We start from the raw sequence: 12,937 nt of genomic DNA on the forward strand, positions 1-12,937 counted from the left end.
GTGGTGGTCTCATGCTGTGCCCCTGTGTGGTTCTTGTGCATCTCCGTCTCTGGGAGGGCAGGGATGTGAGGTAGAGCTTCCTGAGTGGTCTTTTGACCCACGTGACAGAAGCTGAGGGAGCGTCCAGTCTTACTGATAAAGCTTCTGCTGCACGTACTGATGAAGAGAAGGCCACAGGAAGTGCTGCCATCCCTGACGTGTTAGAATTCACTCCTGGGGACTTCCCAGGTGGTCCAGTGGGTAAGACTCCAAGCTCCCAATGCAGGGGGCCTGAGTTCGATCCCTGGTCGGGGAACTAGATCCCGCATACTGCAGCTGAGAGTCCACATGCGCAACTAAGAGTCCGCATGCCGCAACAAAGATCCCGCATACCACAACAAAGATCCTGCGTGCCGCAACAAAGATCCCGCGTGCCACAACAAAGATCCCGCGTGCCGCAACAAAGACCTGGCGTGGCCTGAGTGAATGAATGAAAACCCAGAGAGTTCTCTGACTTCCAGGCTTAGTGTGTGTACTCAGGGTACCGTCATGTTAATCAGTTAAGCTGAACGGCAGAAAGTGTGTCTGATGTTTGGATGTTGTGGCACCCCTGCCTTTTCTGTTGAGTTTTAGAGTGGGACAGCTCTGTGTTCAGTCTGCTGAGGAGAATGGTTTCCAGAACTGTCCTTTCATGGAAACAAAAATACTTTCTATTACCTGGAAACTAGTTTCAAGCAATAGAGTATATTTTTGCTTGGATTCTTGTTGTGATCAGTTTTAGTTTTTTCAATGTAGATTGCCTCCAAGCCTTTATTCTGAAAAACTTTCATACACGTAGAAGAGTTGAAAGAAGGGTACAGCGAAAACCTCTGTGTTCTCCACTTACAGCCAATAGTTGTTTCCAATATATAGTAGTATGTGTGTGTATTTATAAAAAGACCAAAAAGCAATTCAAATTTCACAGTACATAAACATCACCACAGTTCCCCAGAGCCAGGGACCCTCTGTGGGCCCCATTCCTGTAGATGAAGCTCACCTCCTGGCAGGTATGCAGCCTTTGCTGTGCACTCCCCCAGCCATGGTCCTGAAACCATAGAACATGTTTGGGGGCTCAGTAGAGCATAGGTTCTTCTGTCTTGGTACAGAAAGAATTCAGCGAGAGGCAGGGTGACAGGTAAGGGAAGAGTTTATTAGTATAGGATGCTTGTGAGAGATGCAAGGGGGCAGGCAAGGGAGTGCTGTGCCGAGAACTTAGTGGGCTACATTTTTATAATCAAAGGAAAAGGAGTTGCCAGAACCAGTTTTAGATCTAAATCACTGTGAGGTCAAGATGCTACTTTTGCTGCCTTCAGACTGAGTATGTTCAGGGCTTGCGAAGATTCTTGATGGTGATGGTTCAGTGATGATTCAGCTATGACCTTTCGTTTCCTTCTTCCCTCCTTTAGATATGGTCAGCTAGTCTGTGTGAGAATGGAGGCAAAATTGCCGCTTGTTGGGATAACAGCACCTTGGCAAAATCTTTGTGTGTCTTCAGTTCCCTGGTTTGACGACGGTTGAGTTGGCGATTAGTACAAGATGCCCACGTAGTTAAATCCAGTGATGATTTTGGCCTCTGAATGTTTTCTCCCCTAAAGGGCCTTAAGGATTCTTAGTTACAGGCGTTGGAATCCACGCTGGGAGGTTAAGCAGAAAAGGAATGTGTTGAAGATCTCTGGGAGGACCCAGAGCCAGACCCTGAGGTTATGAAGATCCCAAGGGGGCCTCGGTAGCTGCTGAACCACTGGGACATTGGGATGAGTTTAGCAGCTGTGCGGCTGCCACCGTCCAGAGTCAGGTGCCTCAGCCACGCAGCTCCCTGTGGAGCAGGGAGCTGGCATTGCTGGATTCGGAACCTGATTCTCGGGCAGGTGTATCTGACTGGAGGAGCCCAGGCCACATGCTGGCCCCTTAGCTGCAAGAGAGTCTGAGACACAATTGTTCTTATTTTCTACTTTGGGAAGGTGGGACCCACAGCATAGGAAGTTATCAAGGTGATGGAAGGTGTAAAAAAGGTTATGAGGAGTTAGATGGCAGATGTCTACCACAGTTCCCTATGGGGGCTTTTAATGGATGGCTTATTACAGAGTTTCAGCCACGCAGGACCTTTGATTTCCTCATGCTTTTCATCTCCGACACCCACTTAGCAGCACATGCTATCCCCTGTTCTCTTTGAAATAGAGGTTTCTTTCTTTCCCACTCTCCCCGCACCCAGTGCAGGTCTTCTTGTTTCACTATAACAGCTTCCGGGCTAATTTCCCTTCCTCCAGCCTCTTCGTTCCCAAGTAAATGTTAGCCGTTGTCATGAGTTAGTCTTCCTGAAAAACATCTGTTTAGCCACGCTTCTGCCTCGACAACTTAGTGGGGCCCACACTCCAGCTCCTGGCTGTGATGCTCTTCAAGGCCTCTGTTAGCAGAATCCACACTACCCTCCACTTGGAGCTGTGAGACCTTTGAGAGCAGCTTCATAACATATGTTGTCCCAACCAAGAGGGTGGATGGTAGCAGAAGATAACAGCCACACGTAGCATCCTCAGACTTAATGGTGAAATGCCTGTTATCAAGGTGTTCCAACCACCTCGGGTGTATTTTTTCAGCCAGCCTGGGAGCTCTGTGTACTTTGGTTTGCCTTGAGATTGTTTTTATGAAGTCTGTACCATGGGTAACATATGCTGGATAATGAAGAGTGGAAGAAAAATTAGTCCTGAATGAATGACTCGCTCCCATGCTGCAGCTGCTAATTTTAATTTACATTAGGAGTGGTAAAGCAGCTGTTCAGTGTTTTATCAAATAACAGAAATCTCTAAACAGCCTTGAAATCAATCCATTTATTGAATTGGACAATCTTGTTGAAAGCAGTTTTAGCAGTGGGCCTTATCTTGTGTCCTGCCCTGGAAAGGAGTGGAGAAGAAATAGACTAGAGCCCTTTGATTTACTTGCTTTGCCAAGACCAGGTATATTGTTGATAATGAGGCCACATTCAGTTTGGTTAGCAGAGTTCTGTCTCCGCAGGCACGCTGGGAATCACCCGCATTGCATTTCCTCACACAGTCACGGCCCACTCGTTGCCTTGGATACTAGTCTAAACTTCAGCTAACCGAACAAGCTACTCTCGTTATTTTCAGGATACAATAAAAATTATATATACATACATGCACACATGTAAAAAAAATCCTTGACTATTGTGATAAAATAATTTTTATAACCTTTTCCTCCACTTGTAGAAATAACTTATGTTCACAGTAGAAAATTTGAAAATACACACACAGAAGGGCCAGGTAGAAAGAGGAAAAGAGGAATCATCCACATTTTCCACTCCCCAGAGGTCAAAACTACTTGTGACATCTTGTTTTTTAACTCTGTGTCCTCTGCGTATGTATACTTGCACATTTGGGATAATAATTATGGATCTGGTTGTGTACCTCCTCTCTTCACTCAGGTTATGTTTGGGTATGTCCCATGCCATTTAACATTCTTTGAAAAGATGTCTTTTCTAACAGCTTTATTGAGATATAGTGCACGTGCTACAAAGTTCACCCTCTACCAACAGAGTTGTGCAACCTGCAAGTATGCTTTAAAGGTGCTGTAATGTTCCAGCACATGACACAGAGCGTTCTTTAACCTGTGCCCTCAAGTCAGACCCTTCGGCTTCAACAGAATGGTTTACCATATTTAGACCTTATATAGTCGAATTATTATTATTATTATTTTTTTAAAGTTCTATTTACAGTGCCTAGGATCTAGGGAGTTCTATTTTTTTTAATTTTCTTATTTATTTATTTATTTATTTATTTGGCTGTGTTGGGTCCTCGTTTCTGTGCGAGGGCTTTCTCCAGTTGCGGCAAGCGGGGGCCACTCTTCATCGCCGTGCGCGGGCCTCTCACCATCGTGGCCTCTCCTGTTGCGGAGCACAGGCTCCAGGCGCGCAGGGCTCAGTAGTTGTGGCTCACGGGCTTAGTTGCTCCGCGGCATGTGGGATCTTCCCAGACCAGGGCTCGAACCCGTGTCCCCTGCATTGGCAGGCAGACTCTCAACCACTGCGCCACCAGGGAAGCCCCTATAGTCGAATTATTTAGAGTTAATTTGTCAGTATGCACATCTTCATGTTATCCCTCTGTGACAATTAAGTATTTTTATTTTCACTTTTTAAGTAAGGAGACTGAATAGTTAATTTTATCTCTGTGTGAATACACACTTAAATTTCATTTCATAAGGTGTTACAAGAAAAGGCAAGGAAGTCATTTTTGGTCCCTCACTCAGCTCATTAGTGCAAGTAGACTGGCTCCTCAGACCAGGCGGGGCATGTAGAACCGCATATCACAGATGCCCAGGTTTGTAAAGGTGGCACCAAAAGGAAAACCATCTGTTTCATGAAGGAATCACAAAAAGATTTAGTATAGGATTCCTTTGAGAAGGGATTTCTTTAGTTTGTTTAAAGCAGTTATGATCTCTCTAGTCAACCTATTTTTTTCCCCCACGGGATCTTTGTTACGGCATGTGGGATCTTTAGTTGTGGCATGCTGGATCTTCATTGCAGCATGAGGGATCTTTAGTTGCGGCATGTGGGATCTAGGTCCCTGACTAGGGATCGAACCCAGGTCCCCTGCATTGGGAGCATGGAGTCTTAACTACTGGACCACCGGGAAGTCCCTATAATCAACCTATTTTTTATGCAGTTCTTTAATTTGGCTTTTAGAAACATAAATTTCCTAAGGGTCCTGATGTTGTAGGTACATGTGCTCCACATGTCCTGAGCGTTTGGATGAGGTGGGAAGGGTGAGGGAGGGAGGGCTCTGCACACATCTGAGACAGTAGCTCTGGACGAGACTTTCTAATTTTCGATGTTGAAAAGTTACCTCTTGTGTCTTCACTTTTTATTAGGCTATTTTATAGGAGTGAACGTAGATTTAAAAACAGGAGAATATAGACAGAATTTGACCTCAAAAAAGAGTGCTTAAACCCAGATTAGGCCTGTGGCTCAAGGTAACAAACTGAACTCAAACATTCAAGAACCACTCCCTCATTGCCAATTCCCGTTGAAATGAGCAAAGGAATAGACAACCGGGATTGCCCAGGTTCACACAGTTGCTGCTGGTGATGAGGATCTTGTTTTGTATTACTGGTCTTGGTTGCAAAAATTCCATTTGATGTGCTTCTTGCTAGGTTTATTGTTCACTTCTTTCTAGCAGTCTTTGGGATGGGAGTTAGGAGGCAAACTGGTTTTTCCTTTTCTTCAACAACTCGATTCCCCCCACCCCTCCTGTGGTGTATCTACTCTGTTTGCTATATGTTCTAGTTTCTGACTTTCTTTATAAATTATGCATTTGTATAGCTTCGGCTCTGCTCAAAGTTTTTGCTTGATGCTCTGAATCTTAATGAGCACTGCTGGGAATTGGGTGGCTTTGCCCTCAGACAAACGGGAATAGTGAATGTTGTGGCGTATATGGCAAATCCTAGTCTTGCTTTCTGTTTATTTTCCATTACGCCCAGTTGTTTATGTTGGAAGGAATAGGAGTGAGTCAGACTCTCGGTTTGGGGAGCAGAAAGCAGTGATTGGCCAGTTTAACCTACATAATTTCTTCATTCTGCATAACAGCTTGGGTGGCATTGCACGCCAGCCTGTGAATGTATACTCACGTTTGATCCACTGTATCTTTTAAAAAATATATAGTTATCAAATCATTAAGTAGGAAGAAACCAATAAAGGAATTCCTTGTGATTTTGTTTTGAATTCTTCGGTGACAGGCATTGATGTATTTTTAATCAGCAAGGTGACAAGCAGTATACGGAGGCTTTCAAGTAGAGGCAGTGATCCAGGTCCACAGGCGCTTATCTGCAATTCTGAAATCCAAAAGCTCTGAATACTGGAAATGTTTTCTCAACTCATTTGGGGGCACAACTGGGTTGTGAGCTGGTATGAGGTTATGGATAGTCTGTATTCCATGCATAGTTGATATTTGTACATCTCAGTGGAAATTTTAATGGTTTTGCATAGGATGTTACTCCAGACCCTTCTTGGTATTTTATATGCGATATGGGATATATCCCATGTTATCCTTTTGTAGATTGGAAAACTCGTGAATTTCAAAACACATCTGGCACCAGAGGATTGTATGGGAAACTGCCCAGGCTGTTACAACAGCGTCAGGCCCCCACTGCCCGACTGTCCCCAGCCTCTCCCGCCTTGTAGCCAAGGTGATGTTGAGCCCTCTGGGTTGGGTTCAGAATCGTAAGGCAGGGTGCTCCATGCCTTTAGGGATACTTCTGGTATGGCTGGAGAGACCAGTCCTGGAGTCAGAACTTTAGGATCAGAGAAATCTTGGGGCCTGAGAGATCATCTGCATCATTTTAGGGTGAGAGAATTGTTCAGGAGAGATTGGAATTAACCGACATGTCCAAGGTCATATGTTTTCAGTGATCACTTAATGTTTTAGAGCTTCTCAAAATAATACTCTTTTCAAATTCGAAATTAACCTCTAGGGATATAACTCTGTCACCTTCAATTATATGACATTGGAGAAGAAATGTTTTAAAATTCAAAATGGTTATTTTATGTACTATTATGCAATTTTTGGCACAGTAAATTTGATAGCCCTTATATTTTCTTAATGCTGTAACTGTATTATTAAAAACATGAATCTAGAATTTTTGGAATGAGGTTGCCATAGAAATGAAAATAAAATACCAAAAAGACACTTTAGGGTATAGCTAAGAATTTAAAATCCACCACATTTGAAATCAAGCCAATGCCATGACAATTTGCAGGGGAGCAAAGACATATTTGATTGGCTTAAGGATATTTACTGGTATTGTCTTTTGCCCAATTGTGGAATTAAATTGGTAGCTAGGTGTTAGGTCAAATTCATGTTTCTAGTTCATGTGTCAATATATTCTTGAGACGTTTTCCCTTGTTTTCTTAAAAGGTATAAAAAGGCAGGATGTAGGGTTAGGTGTGTATTATGTACGCCAGGATGAATCAAATTAATTCCTTTAATATCTTAATTTATGGAGTGTAGCTAATTTTACACTTTCTCTCTGAGGGCCATGCTTTCCTGTTGCTCACTTTCAAAGCAATCACGGAGAAACTGTTGCTGTCAGTAATGTTTGATTAGTAATGAGCACTACACTTGGTGGAGGCCTGGTGAGGTGAGGCCCATTAGCTGCCTTGCAGGACTAAAGAGCAATGATAGTGCTTGCATTGGTATTTCTGTCTAAGGACTTGGAGAACCTCAGAGATCATACTTTTTATAATGAAATTAGAAATTATTTATTTTACTGATAATTGTTATTTTAAGTTCATTAACTGCAGTTGTAGAGGTGGAGGGAATGCAATTTGTCTATAGTGTCAGGCAAGGTAGAAGAAATAGGATTATGATCAGAGAGCGTAGGAATGCTGCATAAATGCCCTATCTCATCCTGCACCACCTGCCTGACAGCAGAGAGATTAAGAAGAAGCAGCAGATGCTCCAGCAATGGAGCTTTGAAATCCCAGTGAGCAGGGTATAGTCCTGGCGCCTCCGCCCAAATTCTTTACTCTCTCCATGCCTCCCTAAGGGGGGCGCACAGCCACCTTTTCTAGTTCATGGCCTTTTGGTGACTGCATAGCACAGTGCCAGTTAAGGAGTAAGCACTGGCATGTGGAGGCCATTCTTGCTCAGAAATGATCAGAAACGACTGGGCTTGAGACCTGGCCGTAAACGCCTGGAGGTAAGAAGAAGGGGTAATGTGGGGGTGTTCCTGAGCTCACCCTCTTTCTCCTGGGTCCACAGCAGGCAGGGGCTTGACTGAGGAGCAGTGGGTGGGCTGGGCCTTAGAGCAGACCCCTGAGTGTAGTGTCCTTCACCTGGGCTTTGTGAGAGGAACATACAGTCTGAGAGTAGGCTGTCTTTGCAGATTGAGGACAAAACACAAAACTGTGGTGGCACAGACAGTCTAAGCAGAGACCCTGATCCATATGGAATGTTTTCTCCACGGAAGGCTTCCCTTGCACCCAGAGGGGCCCTCTGATGACTGTAAGAAAAGCAACATTTTCCTTAGGAAGCAACTTGGAACTTGCTCCCGGGTTTAATCAACGCCTCATGGAAACCTCAAAGTTCCACATTATAGAGCACAGAAAAAATGCCCTTGATTTAAAAATGGTAAAGGGCAGGTATTAGTAGTTATTCACCATGGCCATTGGAAGACCACAGAAATGTTTTCAGAAACTTCTACTTTTAAGCAGCTTATACTCAGAGTGAGTTTGCTGTAAAATAATCATCTGTATGGGATTATTGATACTGATCAATTAAATATTGCAAAATGACTAGTAAATAAAACTTTTGTTATTCTTTGATTACTTTTCAACCCTTTCTCCTGACATTAGGTCAAGGGACCATTTGTTTCTTATCGTTCATAATGAGAAGATTCTGGCATGTCTCTGGGAAGATATTGTTCCTCTCTTCAGTATGTCTTTGGAGACAGGGTTGCAGTTCCTTTAAAGAGTGAAATTATTATTAATAAATGCTTTTTGTTTTTTTTTTTTTTTTAAGAATATTTATTTATTTTTGGCTGTCGGGTCTTAGTTGCGGTACGTGGGCTCTTCGTTGCACCACGCGGGCTTCTCTCTAGTTGCGGTGCGCGGGCTCCAGGGCGCATGGGCTCTGTAGTTTGTGGCACGCGGGCTCTCTAGTTGAGGTGCATGAGCTCAGTAGTTGTGGCGGGCGGGCTTACTTGCCCCGCGGCATGTGGGATCTTAGTTCCCCAACCAGGGATCGAACCCACGTCCCTGCATTGGAAGGTGGATTCTTTACCACTGGACCACCAGGGAAGTCTCAATAAATCCTTTTTTTTAAGTGTTGGGAGAAAAGAGACAAAAATACTTCCTTTTTTTCCCCATATAACTTTAAATTCTGTTTGAACAGAGGAATATTTTCTTGCTGTAATAAAGATTATATCAAATCAGTAACGATCATCATTCTCAATGATGAAACATTTATGACAATTTTATTAAAACCAAGTGCAAAGATCACCACTATCATCATTTTGTAATTATTAGTAATATGATTTTGGAAGATCTGTGTAATGCCATAAGACCTAAAAAAGAAAAAGAGGAATGATCTATTGGAAAGAATGAGATAGACTCATCATTATTCACAGACAGTATGTTTGTATACTAACAAAACCTGGAGAGAGTCGCCTAAAAGCAGTTACGTTTAATTAAGAATTTAGTAAAGTGACTTAAACATTATTCTGATGGGGGGTTGGTGGTGGTGGGATGAAATGGGAGATTGGGATTGACATATATACACTAATATGTATAAAGTAGATAACTAATAAGAACCTGCTGTGTAAAAATATAAATAAAATTCAAAAAAAAAAAAAAATAATAGGATGCCTGGGTGGGTGGGGGTGGGGGGGAAGAATAAAGGTCACTTCCCAAGGTCCACGTGGGAGTTCTCCCTTCCCTTCTGCTCTCTGTCTTTTAGTTTTCAAAGATCTCCACTGGTAAGAGAATATGATATTCAAAATTGTTAACTGATTAGGGAGTCAGAAAATCCTCAAAGGGACCTCGCTTTGGCTGGAGAAACAAGTTTCCAAAGCAAAATAAACAATTTCGATTCCATCGGTGAATCTCTATAAAGAAAAGTCACTGTTACCCAAATTATATACTTTTTTTTTCTTTTTTCTTTTTTTTCACACACACACACACACTGTATTTTATTTTTACAAGAGATAAATAGACTGACACCAAGCATTGTACATGGATGACCACAACAAAAGCAACAATGATTGCAATTACCAAACATGAAACACACTCATACTATGTCATAATATTGACATTCAGTCCAGTAATCCTCCACTGTAACAGCTCCTTTACTTTGCAGTGAAAATTGATTTGTATATTCTTTGCCTCTGAGTCCTTGTGGGATTTTTTTTTTTTAATCCAAATTATATTCTTGCAGAAGAGCTAATGAGTGTAGATTCTGCCACAGGTTTTATCTCCTGTTTCTGGATTAAAGAAAAGGACATTCTCTGGTGGATAAAGCCTGGGAAGGTGGGGATGAAAAAAAAAAACCACAAAACATTATTCTGGTATATCAGCAATTATCAGTAAGAAACTACTATGGGCAAAATACGTGTATAGTAGCATATTGCCCCCAAATAGTCCTGAACAATCCAGGAATAATCTTAAAAGAAATGACCAGGACTTGGCAAAGATGTTTAACTAAACATCTAAGAAGTAATGTTTGGGCTTCCCTGGTGGCACAGTGGTTGAGAATCTGCCTGCCAATGCAGGGGACACGGGTTCGAGCCCTGGTCTGGGAAGATCCCACATGCCGCAGAGCAACTAGGCCCGTGAGCCACAGCTACTGAGCCTGTGCGTCTGGAGCCTGTGCTCCGCAACAAGAGAGGCCGTGATAGTGAGAGGCCCGCACACCGCGATGAAGAGTGGCCCCCGCTTGCTGCAACTAGAGAAAGCCCTCGCACAGAAACGAAGACCCAGTACAGCCAAAAATAAATAAATAAATAAATAAATAAATAAATAAATAAGTAAACTCCAATCTCTTTAAAAAAAAAAAAAAAGAAGTAATGTTTAACTAAACATAAAGAAGTAAACTAAGAAGTAATGTTTAACTAAACATTACTGAGAAAAATTAAAAGAAAATTTGAAGGACTTCCCTGGTGGTCCAGTGATTAAGACTCCGCACTCCCAATGCAGGGGGCCTGGGTTCGATCCCTGGTCAGGGAACTAGATCCCGCATGCTGCAGCTAAGAGCCCACCTGCTGCAACTGAAAATCCCACGTGCCACAACTAAAGATCCCGCATGCTGCAACTAAAGATCCAACCCAGTGCAGCCAAATAAATAAATAAATATTAAAGAAAAAAGAAAATTTGAATAAACAGAGAAACACACTGTGTTCCTGTATGGAAAAATAGAATATCATAAGGATGTCATGTCTTGCCAAGTTTAGTTTATATGTTTAATGTAATTTTTTTTGTATTTTGAATCCATTTCTATTCATTTAACACTTTAAGAATTTAAGTGTCATTCTGTTAAGAGTATATAATGGTGTGCTTAAACATTCCCTTATTTGCTGAAAATTTAGGTCACTCCCACTTATTTTCCATGGTAAGAAATGCTGTGAAGAAAATCTTTACACATAGAAAGTTCTCTCTTGTTATATTTTGTACTTCCTATGACAGATTCTCGTATGTGGAATTATTGGATCAAAGAAGACAATTTAAAATACTCAGTGTTATCAATATGCAGTTTGATTAAACAACTTTAATCAAAATCTCCATAGGATTAAGAAATTGAATAACGATTAATTTGGAAAAAAATAGGTGAATATAAATGTAGCCAAGTAAAAGTTTAAAAAAAATTGTGAAGAAGAAAACCAGGCTCTCCCAAGCATTGTGAAATGTTGTGAAGATAAATTAGTTAAATCAGTGAGGTATGTGACCCAGAAATAGAATTTGGTCTATGTGGGAATATATGCTAGAGGAGTCACTACAAACCTGTGAGTTTGGGGAGATTATTTAACAGGGGGAATTGGCACCATTGGGTAGTTTTTTGAGAAAAAATTAATCCTCACCTGGTACCATATACCAAAATAATATCCAGCTGGATTAAAAGGGTAAAGTGTGAAACAAATGAAAACATTAGAGGAAAATCCCTGTATTCACCCACTCAGCAGATGGTCACTGAGCTGGGCCTGGGCCAGGTGTCTGCTCCTGCATGTCACCTCTGACCTTGGAGGAGCTGCAGGTGCACAGAGGAGCGCGGATGGGCCTGGCTCCACCAAGAGGAAGACATGGATGCTGGGGTGGTGTCGAGCAGGTGGCTCTGCCCTGACAGGATCTGGGAAGGCCTCCCCGAGGAGTGGAGGTCTGAACCCGAGAGACCCTGAGCTGGTGAGGCCGTGCAAGGAGCCCTGAGGGGCTGTGTTTGAAGACCCAGAGCTCATGCCGGCAGACCAAGGGCGAGACTTGATGTGAGTGAAGAGCTTGGCAGGATCTGGAGCTTATGAGGCTTGAATAGCGTGTGGAGCAGTTCACAGTGAATCTTGAAGGTTTTGGGAACTGATTGAAAACAGGGCAGTGTGCTGATGTGTTTGAAAGCCTGGACTGGGGGAGGCAGGGGAAGGGGTCCTGGGAAAATGGTGGAGCACAGGTTGGACGTAGTGTGGCTGAGAGCTGGCGGATAGTGAAGTGGACAGACTCAGAGACATTCAGGAGCAGGACGAAAGAGATGGATGGGGAGTCACAGTGGGCACTGGCGCTCAGGAGCCTGGTGGAGGGAGTAGAGACTCAGGTGGTCTTCCTAGCGGCCACCCTATTTGAAATGATATCCTCCCCCTCCTTGCAGGGATTTTTCTTTTATTTATTTATTTATTTGGCTGTGCTGTGCGGCGTACGAGATCTTAGTTCCCTGACCAGGGGTTGAACTCGTGCCCCCTGCATTGGGAACGCTGAGTCTTAACCCCTGGACCACGAGGGAAGTCCCAGGAATTTTATTTCTTTGATTTACTAATGTATCTTCAGTTTGTAAAAATAGCAGTTGGCACCTGGTAGGTGCTTAGTAAATATCTGTTGAACAAGTGAACTAATGAAGGATGAGTTCTAGATTTCTGGCTTGAGCGGCTGGATAGGCGGGGCGGACGTTTCCCAACACTGGGACATCGGAGTCGGAGCAGGAGCAGGTGTGGAGGAAGGTGTATCAGCTGATGGGTCCAGGGCTTCGGTATGTCAAGAAACAGGAAGGAATCCAATGGCAAACACTAGACTAGGGAAATATTTACAATAAATAATGTGGATGCCATCTTTAATATGTAAAGAGTACATGAAAACCAATTAGAAAATATCACTGATGTTAGTAAATAAATGGTAGTATAAACATGACTAGAAAATCCACAAAGGATAAAGGATACAAATATTTGA

The 12,937-nt window shown here is 42.7% G+C and overlaps 1 protein-coding gene across 2 annotated transcripts in view; it reads left to right on the forward strand.

Moving 5' to 3' along the window:
• The window catches only part of RPTOR (regulatory associated protein of MTOR complex 1), a 353,634-nt gene that overhangs the window by 66,668 nt on the left and 274,029 nt on the right, over positions 1 to 12,937 (forward strand). The gene's annotated exons all lie outside the window — the stretch shown is intronic.

The sequence above is a fragment of the Eschrichtius robustus genome, chromosome 20, assembly GCF_028021215.1.
Source record: "Eschrichtius robustus isolate mEscRob2 chromosome 20, mEscRob2.pri, whole genome shotgun sequence".
Taxonomy (NCBI): Eukaryota; Metazoa; Chordata; class Mammalia; order Artiodactyla; family Eschrichtiidae; genus Eschrichtius; species Eschrichtius robustus.